Genomic DNA, 10619 nt, shown 5'->3' on the forward strand with positions numbered 1-10619 from the left:
TAAAATTAATCACAAATCCGTCGAATGAGGCAGGCAAAGACAGCAATACAATATCAGTCGAGATCTCACTAGGCATAACCAAGTTGGGTCCCAACAACTTCTCGATGAGCTCAATCATCCTAACACCATGCTCATGGACCGAAGTCCCCTCTCGCAAGCGTGTAGTCATGAGTTCTTTAACAGTAGCATGTCTCTCTGAACGAGTTTGTACAGCATACAATTCTTTCAGATGAAGGTGAATGTCAGCAGCATTCACCGCCTCCTCGAACCTCCTCTGAAGTTCATTCGACATAGAAGCCAACATGTAGCTCTTAGCTTGGAGATCATGGTCCCACCATTTCTCAAGCTTAGCTAATTCAGTCCTACTGATATTAGGAGATGCCTCTTTTGGTGGCTTCTTATCAAGCAAATACGCAATCCTCTCGAAGTTCAGAACAATCTTTAAATTTCGAAACCAGTCATGATAATTAGGGCCAGTCAATTTTTTTTGATCGAGAATGATTGAAAGCGGGTTACGAGTAGACATCGTAAATATACTGAAAATGAAAATAGATAATGGTTACTGATAATTTTAAAATAATTCTAAGATATAAAATATGGATTTCATTTTATAAATTTCTCTCCCACTATTTTTCACATTTCCACCACCCTCTGATGAAAAAGGGAAATCGTATTTCCTTATTGGGCACGTAGAGTCCAATTAGCTAATTATAATCTTGAATAATATCAGCCAATTATAATTTCTAAAAGGTAGAATCCAATTGCATTCATATGCAATCTCTGCGTGTTTTGTCTCACGTTTAATAAGGACCCAATAATATAACGCCGTTTATTTTCACGTGTCAAACCAACCCATCAATATTGAATTATAGTGGACGGTCGCCATGAGTTCCCCCAATAATATGAGCCATAGTCATGGGAGTTCCACTCAATTCACATCATATGTCCGGTGGAAGTCACAGCTTTCCGGCGTCAAGGCCTCCCCAATAATATGAGCCAGACACTGTCCGCGGGTAGTGATCAACATGCAACCACGGTTGATGGAAGGCAAGAAAAATTAAAGTCTTTTAATTTTACTTTTTCGGTTTGATATAAATTTTGAATCTTATTCAAAATGAGGGATTTTTATTTTAAAATTGTCTCATCATTTTAATTTAAAAATCGAATGCCACGAGTTTTTATGTTTGCCGGATTCATGCAACTATATTATTTAATAATATACATACATGCATACTACTATATATCACATATATCATAATATGACATTCAACAATAAATAAGGATGATCGATCGCCAACACTATTAGATCCATGTGAGCCATACATGGATCCAGGTCCAAAACCTAGGTGAATGCAAGGATGCAAATGAAACTATTACAAGAGCTTCCAATATTTTACATGTCTTCATCTTGTTCATCGGGCCCACCATCTTCCAGTCTTGATCTCCCACTATTTCTAATAATTACATTTAAATAGACATGGCACATAAGGGACAAATCTCATGGTGGTGGGAACGGACCATAAACCAGGCCCACTTTTAATAATATCAAATATTAATAAAATGAATAAAAACAGTAAAATATCCTAACATACACCTAACACATTGGTCAAGGCTCTCGATCATCCTTCATGCATTTAATATCAAATATTAACATCAATTTAATTAAACAAATTTAATAAATTGATAAATCATATATCTAATAATTTTATCACTAACCACCACAATTATTAAGGAATTCAATAAATTAAATAAATGATGAAACTTAAAATTAATAATTTATTTTATGTTAAAACCTATATTTTAAAATTTAAGTTTCATTAAAATTATAAAATTATGTTATTTTAGTATTGTGTGTTTATATTTAAATGTCTTACTAAATATGTTTTATTTTCAGGTTTTCTACGTGTTGGTAAAATAATGATAACTCAAGCTAGAAAATTCAAATGGAGGTGATTCAAATATTTTTGGAATCCTTGAGAAATTATCTACAACTTTGCAGAAGACATGATTGCATAAAAAGTTGGTTAAGATGATCAAATTGTGAAAATATCAAAAGGAGGACAACTTTACTTTCACCATGACCAACATATAGTAAAAAAATCATAACTATTTAAATATTTAACCAAATGAGATGAACCAAGTGGCCAAATTCATCTACAGACAATTCCCCACATGTTTGCTGTTTTGAGCTGAGTCAAATTCGGTGATTAAAGTCGTTGAACAAAGCATTGAAAGAAGGGGCATGGAATTGAAGTTGGAGGAGACAAAGACTACTATTACAACTACATTGCATTAATAGAATTTTTGACCCTTTCTCTCATTTGGCCTATAAATAGAGGCCTTGTGCTAGCTTGAGAATCATTCTATCTCATTGTAAAATATAGTGTGAGTGTGTATAAAAGTTCTAAGTTCCAATATATTTTCCATTTTCCAATTTATGAGTGATGTTTTTAGTGTTGATCAAAAGTAAGTTNTGTTATGTTATACATATATATATATATATATTTATATAATTATATCATATATTTCATTTATACGATAGCGTGGCTCTGCAGGTTGTTCTAAATGAAATATTATGATATCTAACAATCTAACTGTGGGGACCCGGACGCAAATCAATTCTTAATCATCATTAGGATCAATTTACTAATCGAGTAATTAGGGTCATAAATTTTTTTTTTCTTTAATTGCGGAACGTAATGGGATCAAACTCCTATACATATCAGTATGAGAGTATAAATCCGATACAACATGCAAACATCTCAAACTAAGGTTCAACTACTAATGTCAAGTGTCAAAACCCTATATACATCAAAGTCCGAAGTCTCCACTCTAATCACGATCTCTCCTCATTTCCTGGACCCTGATCCTGTCCCACCTGTTGTCATGTACACATACAAACAAGACAACAGCCGGATAACTCCGGTAAGAATATAATCCCAGTATAAATCAACGAACATGCGATAATATAATCAATAAAAGCATGCAGTAAATATAAAAAATAAATGTCAAATCAGAAACATGAATCTATATAAAACTGTAAATAAACTTGTGACTCCACGTCTCAGACTAGACTCAATCCTAGTCTAGGGATCCCGGTTTCCAGATGATGGCATTCCATATCGAATATCCGTGATAGAAGAAACTCCAATTCTAATCAACATCGATATAACCAAACATCCAGTGTGTTGACCTATCCGTCACAGACCTTAGCACTTTCGCTACTACACTATCCCGTAACAGAGTGCAATGTGCCAATGACGATTCCATCACTATCCGGCACTTCTGTCACAAGATTACTCGTCTAATACTCGCCTATAACATGCTTCCTATAAATCAATAGAAACAAGCATATCAATTCAAATCAAGGCATCTAATAACAATCAGTATGTGATTTAGGGAAACTCAAGTATGTCCTACTCAAGTCGATCTCCCAATACCACATTGACTTATACCTTTCGTTCGTAGTCTCGATCTGAAGCAATATCAGTTCTGAACTCAAGACTGTCTTTGTAAATCTGAAACGACATATCGAGAATCATAATATCAATATTCCATTCTCAATTCAATACAGAATCTGATCAGCCTGAATTTAATTCAAATCAACGGCATAACGGCACAATCTCAATATCCTCGTCAACACAATATCACCAGATATAAATTACAAATCATAACCCATATCTGATACAATCCATAATCAATCAATAATCCAAATCTGTCTGATTTTCAATCGATATAATCAGAAAATCATAACAATTCCATAATAAATCCGTTCTTCGGTCTGACTTCGATTCTACGATGTTTAACATGTCAAGAACATCATATATGAATTGTATCAAATTCCTACCACATCATATTTTCAAATGATATCAGAAATCAATAAAACTTATGTCCAGTAGTAGCTGTCGATACGAAGATCGCTGCACCGTGTCCGGATTTAAATTCTGATAACCGGTTCTCGTACAATAAAATTTCTAAAGAAAAGAAAGCTTAAAGATTCTCTGGAGGAATTCTCGATCTTCGTTGCTGAAATTCTGAATTCAATTGACAATTTACCTAATATATATATCTCAAATGCATGTGTGCCAAGTGTCCCCTCAAATTTTCATATTTGCACTTTAGTCCCTCAACTTTTCTCTATTTGCAAATCGGCCCCGGCTCAATCTTTTAATTCAATTTCAATCCTAATTAATTACAAAAAAGGTGGAATCTAATTCATCATTCCAAAATTCGTAAATTAAATAATCTCGGATTAAAGTGATATAATCTCGGCCTTACAATTCTCCCCCTCTGAGACAATATTTCGTCCTCGAAATCTCAAGCAATCATATCACAGGCAATCAAATCAGGAATAACAGAAACTAAAATAGTAAACTCACATCAGTGGAATAACTCTGGGAATTCCTGTCTCATATCTGATTTAGTCTCCCAAGTAGCTTCTTCAATGCCATGACGAGTCCACTGGACTTTCACAAGTGGGATGGTCTTCGTTCTGAGTTGCTTTTCTTTACGATCAATAATCTGAATCGGTTTCTCAATATAACTCAGAAACTCATCAAGCTCAACCTCGTCTGGCTGGATAATATGGGAATCATCGGGGAGATATTTCCGCAACATAGATACATGGAAGACATCATGTATTCCAGATAGAGAAGGCGGTAATACGAGTCGATAGGCACGATCTCCTATCTTCTCGAGAATTTCATACGGCCCAACATAACGTGGAGACAGCTTCCCTTTCTTGCCAAATCTGACAACTCCTCTGAAAGGTGAAATTTTCAAGAATACTCGGTCTCCAACCTCAAATACCAACGATCTTCATCGAATATTGGCATACTTGGCATGTCTATCTTGAGCTGCCTTCATTTTCTTCTGAATCAGCTTCACTTTTTCAGTCATATCTCTGATCATGTCAGGTCCAGTCTCAGGAACTTCAGAGATATCATCCCAATAAAGAGGGGATCGACATTTCTTTCCGTACAACGCTTCGAATGGTGCCATCTCAAAACTCGTCTGATAGCTGTTGTTGTACGAAAACTCACAAAGTGGCAATGCCTCCTGCCATCCAGTACTAAAATCAAGTACTACAGCTCTCAGCATATCCTCCAAAGTCTATATCGTCCGTTTTGACTGTCCGTCAGTCTGGGGATGATATGCGGTACTCAGATATAACTTCGTACCTAGAGCCTGCTGCAAACTCTGCCAACAATGCGATGTAAACCGAGGATCACTGTCTGAGACAATCGACTTCGGCACTCCGTGTAATCTGACCACTTCCTTGACATAGATCTCAGCCATCTGGTCATATCTGTACGTCATCTTGTACGGAATAAAACATGCAGATTAGGTCAGTCTGTCAATCACAACCCAAATCGCATCAGAACCTCTGGAGGAACGCGGTAACTGTGTCACGAAATCCATGGAAATGTGATCCCATTTCCATTCAGGAATAGATAAACTCTGCAATAGTCCTCCGGGTTTCTTTCTTTCAGCCTTCACCTGTTGGCAATTCAGACATTTGGCTACAAATTCAGCAATATCAGTCTTCATTTGTTTCCACCAAAACTGTGTTTTCATATCGTTATACATTTTTCTGCCCCCAGGATGAATGCTAAAACGACTGCTGTGCGCTTCTGTCAATATCTGCTGTCTCAAATCCAAAACATCTGGCACAACAAGACGATTATTCATATACAGTACGCTATCACGTATCTGATATTCTGACTGATGACCTGATCTGACCATCTCAATCGATTTCTGCACTTTCTGATCAACTTTCTGAGCCGCTTTAATCATCAAAATCAGCTCTGGTTCAGCTTGAATAGCATACAGTCGCAATGGTCTACAATCTGTCTCAAATACCAATCCAGACAAACATCAATTTTCAATCAAATTGGAAACACCTATCGTCGATAATGATAAAGAACATACCTTACGACTCAGTGCATCAGCTGTTGCATTCGATTTTCCTGGATAGTACTTGATTTCACAATCAAAATCTTTAAGCAAATCAAGCCATCTTCGCTGTCTCATATTCAACTCAGACTGTGAAAACAGATATTTCAAGCTTTTATGATCAGAATAAATTTCAAATTTCTCACCGTAGAGGTAGTGTCGCCATATCTTCAAAGCAAATACAATTGCTGCCAATTCAAGATCATGAATTGGGTAGCGAGTCTCATGTGGCTTCAGCTGTCTCGAGGCATAAGCAATCACATGCCCTCGTTGCATCAACACACAACCCAAACCTCTGTGAGAAGCGTCACAATAAACAACAAATCCACCAGTACCTGAGGGGATAGTCAGTATCGGTGCACTGGTCAATCTTTTCTTCAACTCAAGGAAACTGGTCTCACACTCCTCAGACCACACAAACGGAGCATTCTTCTGAGTCAACTGTGTAATCGGTTTGGCAATGCTCGAGAAATCTTTAATGAATCGTCTGTAATATCCTGCCAAACCCAAAAAGCTACGTATTTCTGGTACAGATGTCGGTCTCGGCCAACTGATCACGGCTTCAACCTTGCTGGGATCAACTTATATACCATCTCCGGATATGATATGACCCAGAAATACTACCTGTCTCAACCAGAACTCACATTTCGACAGTTTAGCATACAGTTTCTCAGTTCTCAGATTTCTCAAAACAATCCTCAAATGCTCAGCATGCTCAATCATATTCTTTGAATAAATCAAAATATCATCAATGAATATGATAACAAAATCACCCAAATATTTCTGAAACACACGGTTCATTAATCCCATAAAAACAGCTGGGGCATTCGTAAGACCGAAAGGCATGACAATAAACTCGTAATGTCCATACCTGGTTCTGAATGCTGTTTTTGAGATATCGGAATCCCTTACTCTCAGCTGATGGTATCCAGATCTCAAATCAATCTTGGAATATACAGAAGAACCCTGTAACTGATCAAATAAATCATCAATACGAGGCAAAGGATATTTATTCTTTACCGTAGCCTTGTTCAGTTGTCGATAGTCAATGCAAAGTCTCATAGAACCGTCTTTCTTCCTCACAAATAATACTGGAGCACCCCAAGGAGATACACTCGGTCTGATGTAACCCTTGGCCAGTAAGTCCTCCAACTATTCTTTCAACTCTTTCAACTCAATCGGTGCCATTCTGTACGGAGCTCTGGAAATCGGAACTGTACCTGGCATCAACTCAATGCTGAAGTCTATCTCTCGAATCGGAGGCAAACCAGGAATCTCATCTGGGAAGACATCAGCAAACTCGCAAACCACTGGAAAATCCGCCACTGATGGACTCGATTTCAGTAAATCAACTGAATAGACAAGGAATCCATCCGCTCCTTTCTACAATAATCGAGTCATATTCATAGCAGATATCAAAGGAATTCGGGCTCGAGAACCTTACCGTAAAATTTCCATTCCTCAGCCATCTCAGGTCTGAATCGTACAATCTGGTGGAAACAATCAACTGTAGCTCTGTACTTGGTCAGCATATCAATACCGATAATACAGTCAAAATCAGACAACCCAAGTACAATACAGTCTAGCTCAATCTCAGGTCTGTCATACTGTAGCACACAAGATCTAACCGAAGTCACGGATATCAAACCTTTCCCCAAAGGAGAAGAAACAGATACTTCAGTAGATAGGGACTCAACAGGCAATGCATGCATCAATGCAAATCTCTCAAAAATAAATGTATGCGATGCACCAGTATCAATCAATATATATGCAGGATAACCAGAAATAAAACAGTTACCTGCAACAACGTCATCAGGTGCGTCCTGTGCCTGCTCTTCAGTCAAAGCGAACACCCTGGCCTGCTGTCTAGGAGGCTGGCTCACTGTCTCGCTTCCTCCTGGCCTCTGCTGTGACTGGGTAAATGGTACTGGCTGGAAAGAATGAACAGCTGAGGGTCGTCTCCCTGTCTGAGCCACTGATCCAGATGACTCTGCTCCCTGGGATCCCTGAGAACCTCTCTGGGGACATACTCTAGCAAAATGTCCCTGCTGTCCGCAAATACGGCAACTGCCAAACACTCCTCGGCACTGCTCTGTGGAATGTCTCCCTCCACACGTGCTGCAATAAGGTCCTGTATAACTTTGGCTCTGACCAGTCTGTCTCGAGCCACTGGAACTGGAAGAACTGCTGCCAGACTTCTTAAACTGTCTTCCTCTGGCTTTCAAATAGTCCTTCTTTCCACCACTGCTGCTACCACTCTCAAATCTGGGAGGGGGTTGCTGTGGTCTCGGTGCTGGGGCAACATATGAAGCTCCTCTCTGTCTCATCAGACCAGCTTCTGCTCCCTTTGCTCTGTTCAGGGCGTCAGCAAAGTTGTTTGGTCGCCCAGTGTTCACCAATGTAAATATCTCCGGATTCAAGCCATTGATGAACTGATCAGCCACCGCTTCTTCATTCTCGGCAACATGTGGAGCAAATCTCAGCAGTGTAGAGAATTTAGACACATATTCCTCAATGTTCAACTGCCCTTGTCTCAGATTCGCAAACTCAGCACCTTTATCCTTTCTGTATGACACAGGGAAGAATCTCTGATAGAATTCAGTTTTGAAGATATTCCAGGTAATAGGCGTACCTCGTTGCTCCAAGGCCCTCTTGGCCGTAATCCATTAGTTCTTGGCAACATCATGCAACTGGTGTCCTATCAGTTTCACTCTCCGCTCAACAGTGTAGTCCAAAGAGTCAAACAGCATCTCAATGTCATCTAACCCACTTGCGCAATCAACTGAAGTCTCAGTACCCTTCAGAGTCGGTGGATGGAACGACTGAAATCTCTTCAGCAAGGTTTCCAGTGGTGTTGCTGTCACATCCATCGGATTTGCAGAGGTACTGCCCTGTTCTGGGATTCTTCGAGGAGGCATACCTGATTATCACAAGGGTTAGAGATCACATAATAAATATGTCTCAGTCCCTTTCTGATCATCTTACCTCTGATCAAGAATCTGTTCTGATCCATTTCAAGAATACATATAACCATATCAAAATCAGATAATTCAGGTAAACATGTATTAAGGCAAGGAATCATGCTAGCAATCAAAAACAGGAAAGAAAACACATTCTACCACGCTCAATAGCTCCAATCGCAATCTAAAGGATCTATCGCTCTGATACCACCTGTTGTGGGGAACCGGACGCTAATCAATTCTTAATCATCATTAGAATCAATTTACTAATCCAGTAATTAGGGTCATAATATTTTTTCTTTAATTGCGGAACGTAATGGAATCAAACTCCTATACATATCAGTATGAGAGTATAAATCTGATACAACATACAAACATATCAAACTAAGGTTCAACTACTAATGTCAAGTGTCAAAACCCTATATACATCAAAGTCCGAAGTCTCCACTCTAATCACGATCTCTCCTCATTTCCTGGACCCTGATCCTGTCCCACCTATTGTCATGTACACATACAAACAAGACAACATCCGGATAACTCCGATGAGAATATAATCCCAGTATAAATCAACGAACATGCGATAATATAATCAATATAAAAGCATGCAGTAAATATCAGAAATAAATGTCAAATCAGAAACATGAATCCATATAAAACTGTAAATAAACTTGTGACTCCACGTCTCAGACTAGACTCGATCCTAGTCTAGGGATCCCGGTTTCCAGATGATGGCATTCCATATCGAATATCCGTGATAGAAGAAACTCCAATTCTAATCAACATCGATATAACCAAACATCCAGTGTCTTGACCTATCCGTCACAGACCTTAGCACTTTCGCTACTACACTATCCCGTAACAGAGTGCAATGTGCCAATGACGATACCATCACTATCCGGCACTTCTGTCACAAGATTACTCGTCTAATACTCGCCTATAACATGCTTCCTATCAATCAATAGAAACAAGCATATCAATTCAAATCAAGGCATCTAATAACAATCAGTATGTGATTTAGGAAAACTCAAGTATGTCCTACTCAAGTCGATCTCCCAATACCACATTGACTTGTACCTTTCGTTCGTAGTCTCGGTCTAAAGCAATATCAGTTCTGAACTCAAGACTGTCTCTGTAAATCTGAAACGACATATCGAGAATCATAATATCAATATTCCATTCTCAATTCAATACAGAATCTGATCAGCCTGAATTTAATTCAAATCAACGGCATTACGGCACAATCTCAATATCCTCGTCAACACAATATCACCAGATATAAATTACAAATCATAACCCATATCTGATACAATCCATAATCAATCAATAATCCAAATCTGTCTGATTTTCAATCGATATAATCAGAAAATCATAACAATTCCATAATAAATCCGTTCTTCGGTCTGACTTCGATTCTACGATGTTTAACATGTCAAGAACATCATATATGAATTGTATCAAATTCCTACCACATCATATTTTCAAATGATATCAGAAATCAATAAAACTTACGTCCAACAGTAGCTGTCGATACGAGGATCGTTGCACCGTGTCCGGATTTAAATTCTGATAACCGGTTCTCGTACAATAAAATTTCTAAAGAAAAGAAAGCTTAAAGATTCTCTGGAGGAATTCTCGATCTTCGTTGCTGAAATTCTGAATTCAATTGACAATTTACCTAATATATATATCTCAAATGCATGTGTG

Source organism: Primulina huaijiensis, chromosome 9 (assembly GCF_012295235.1).
Source record: "Primulina huaijiensis isolate GDHJ02 chromosome 9, ASM1229523v2, whole genome shotgun sequence".
Taxonomy (NCBI): Eukaryota; Viridiplantae; Streptophyta; class Magnoliopsida; order Lamiales; family Gesneriaceae; genus Primulina; species Primulina huaijiensis.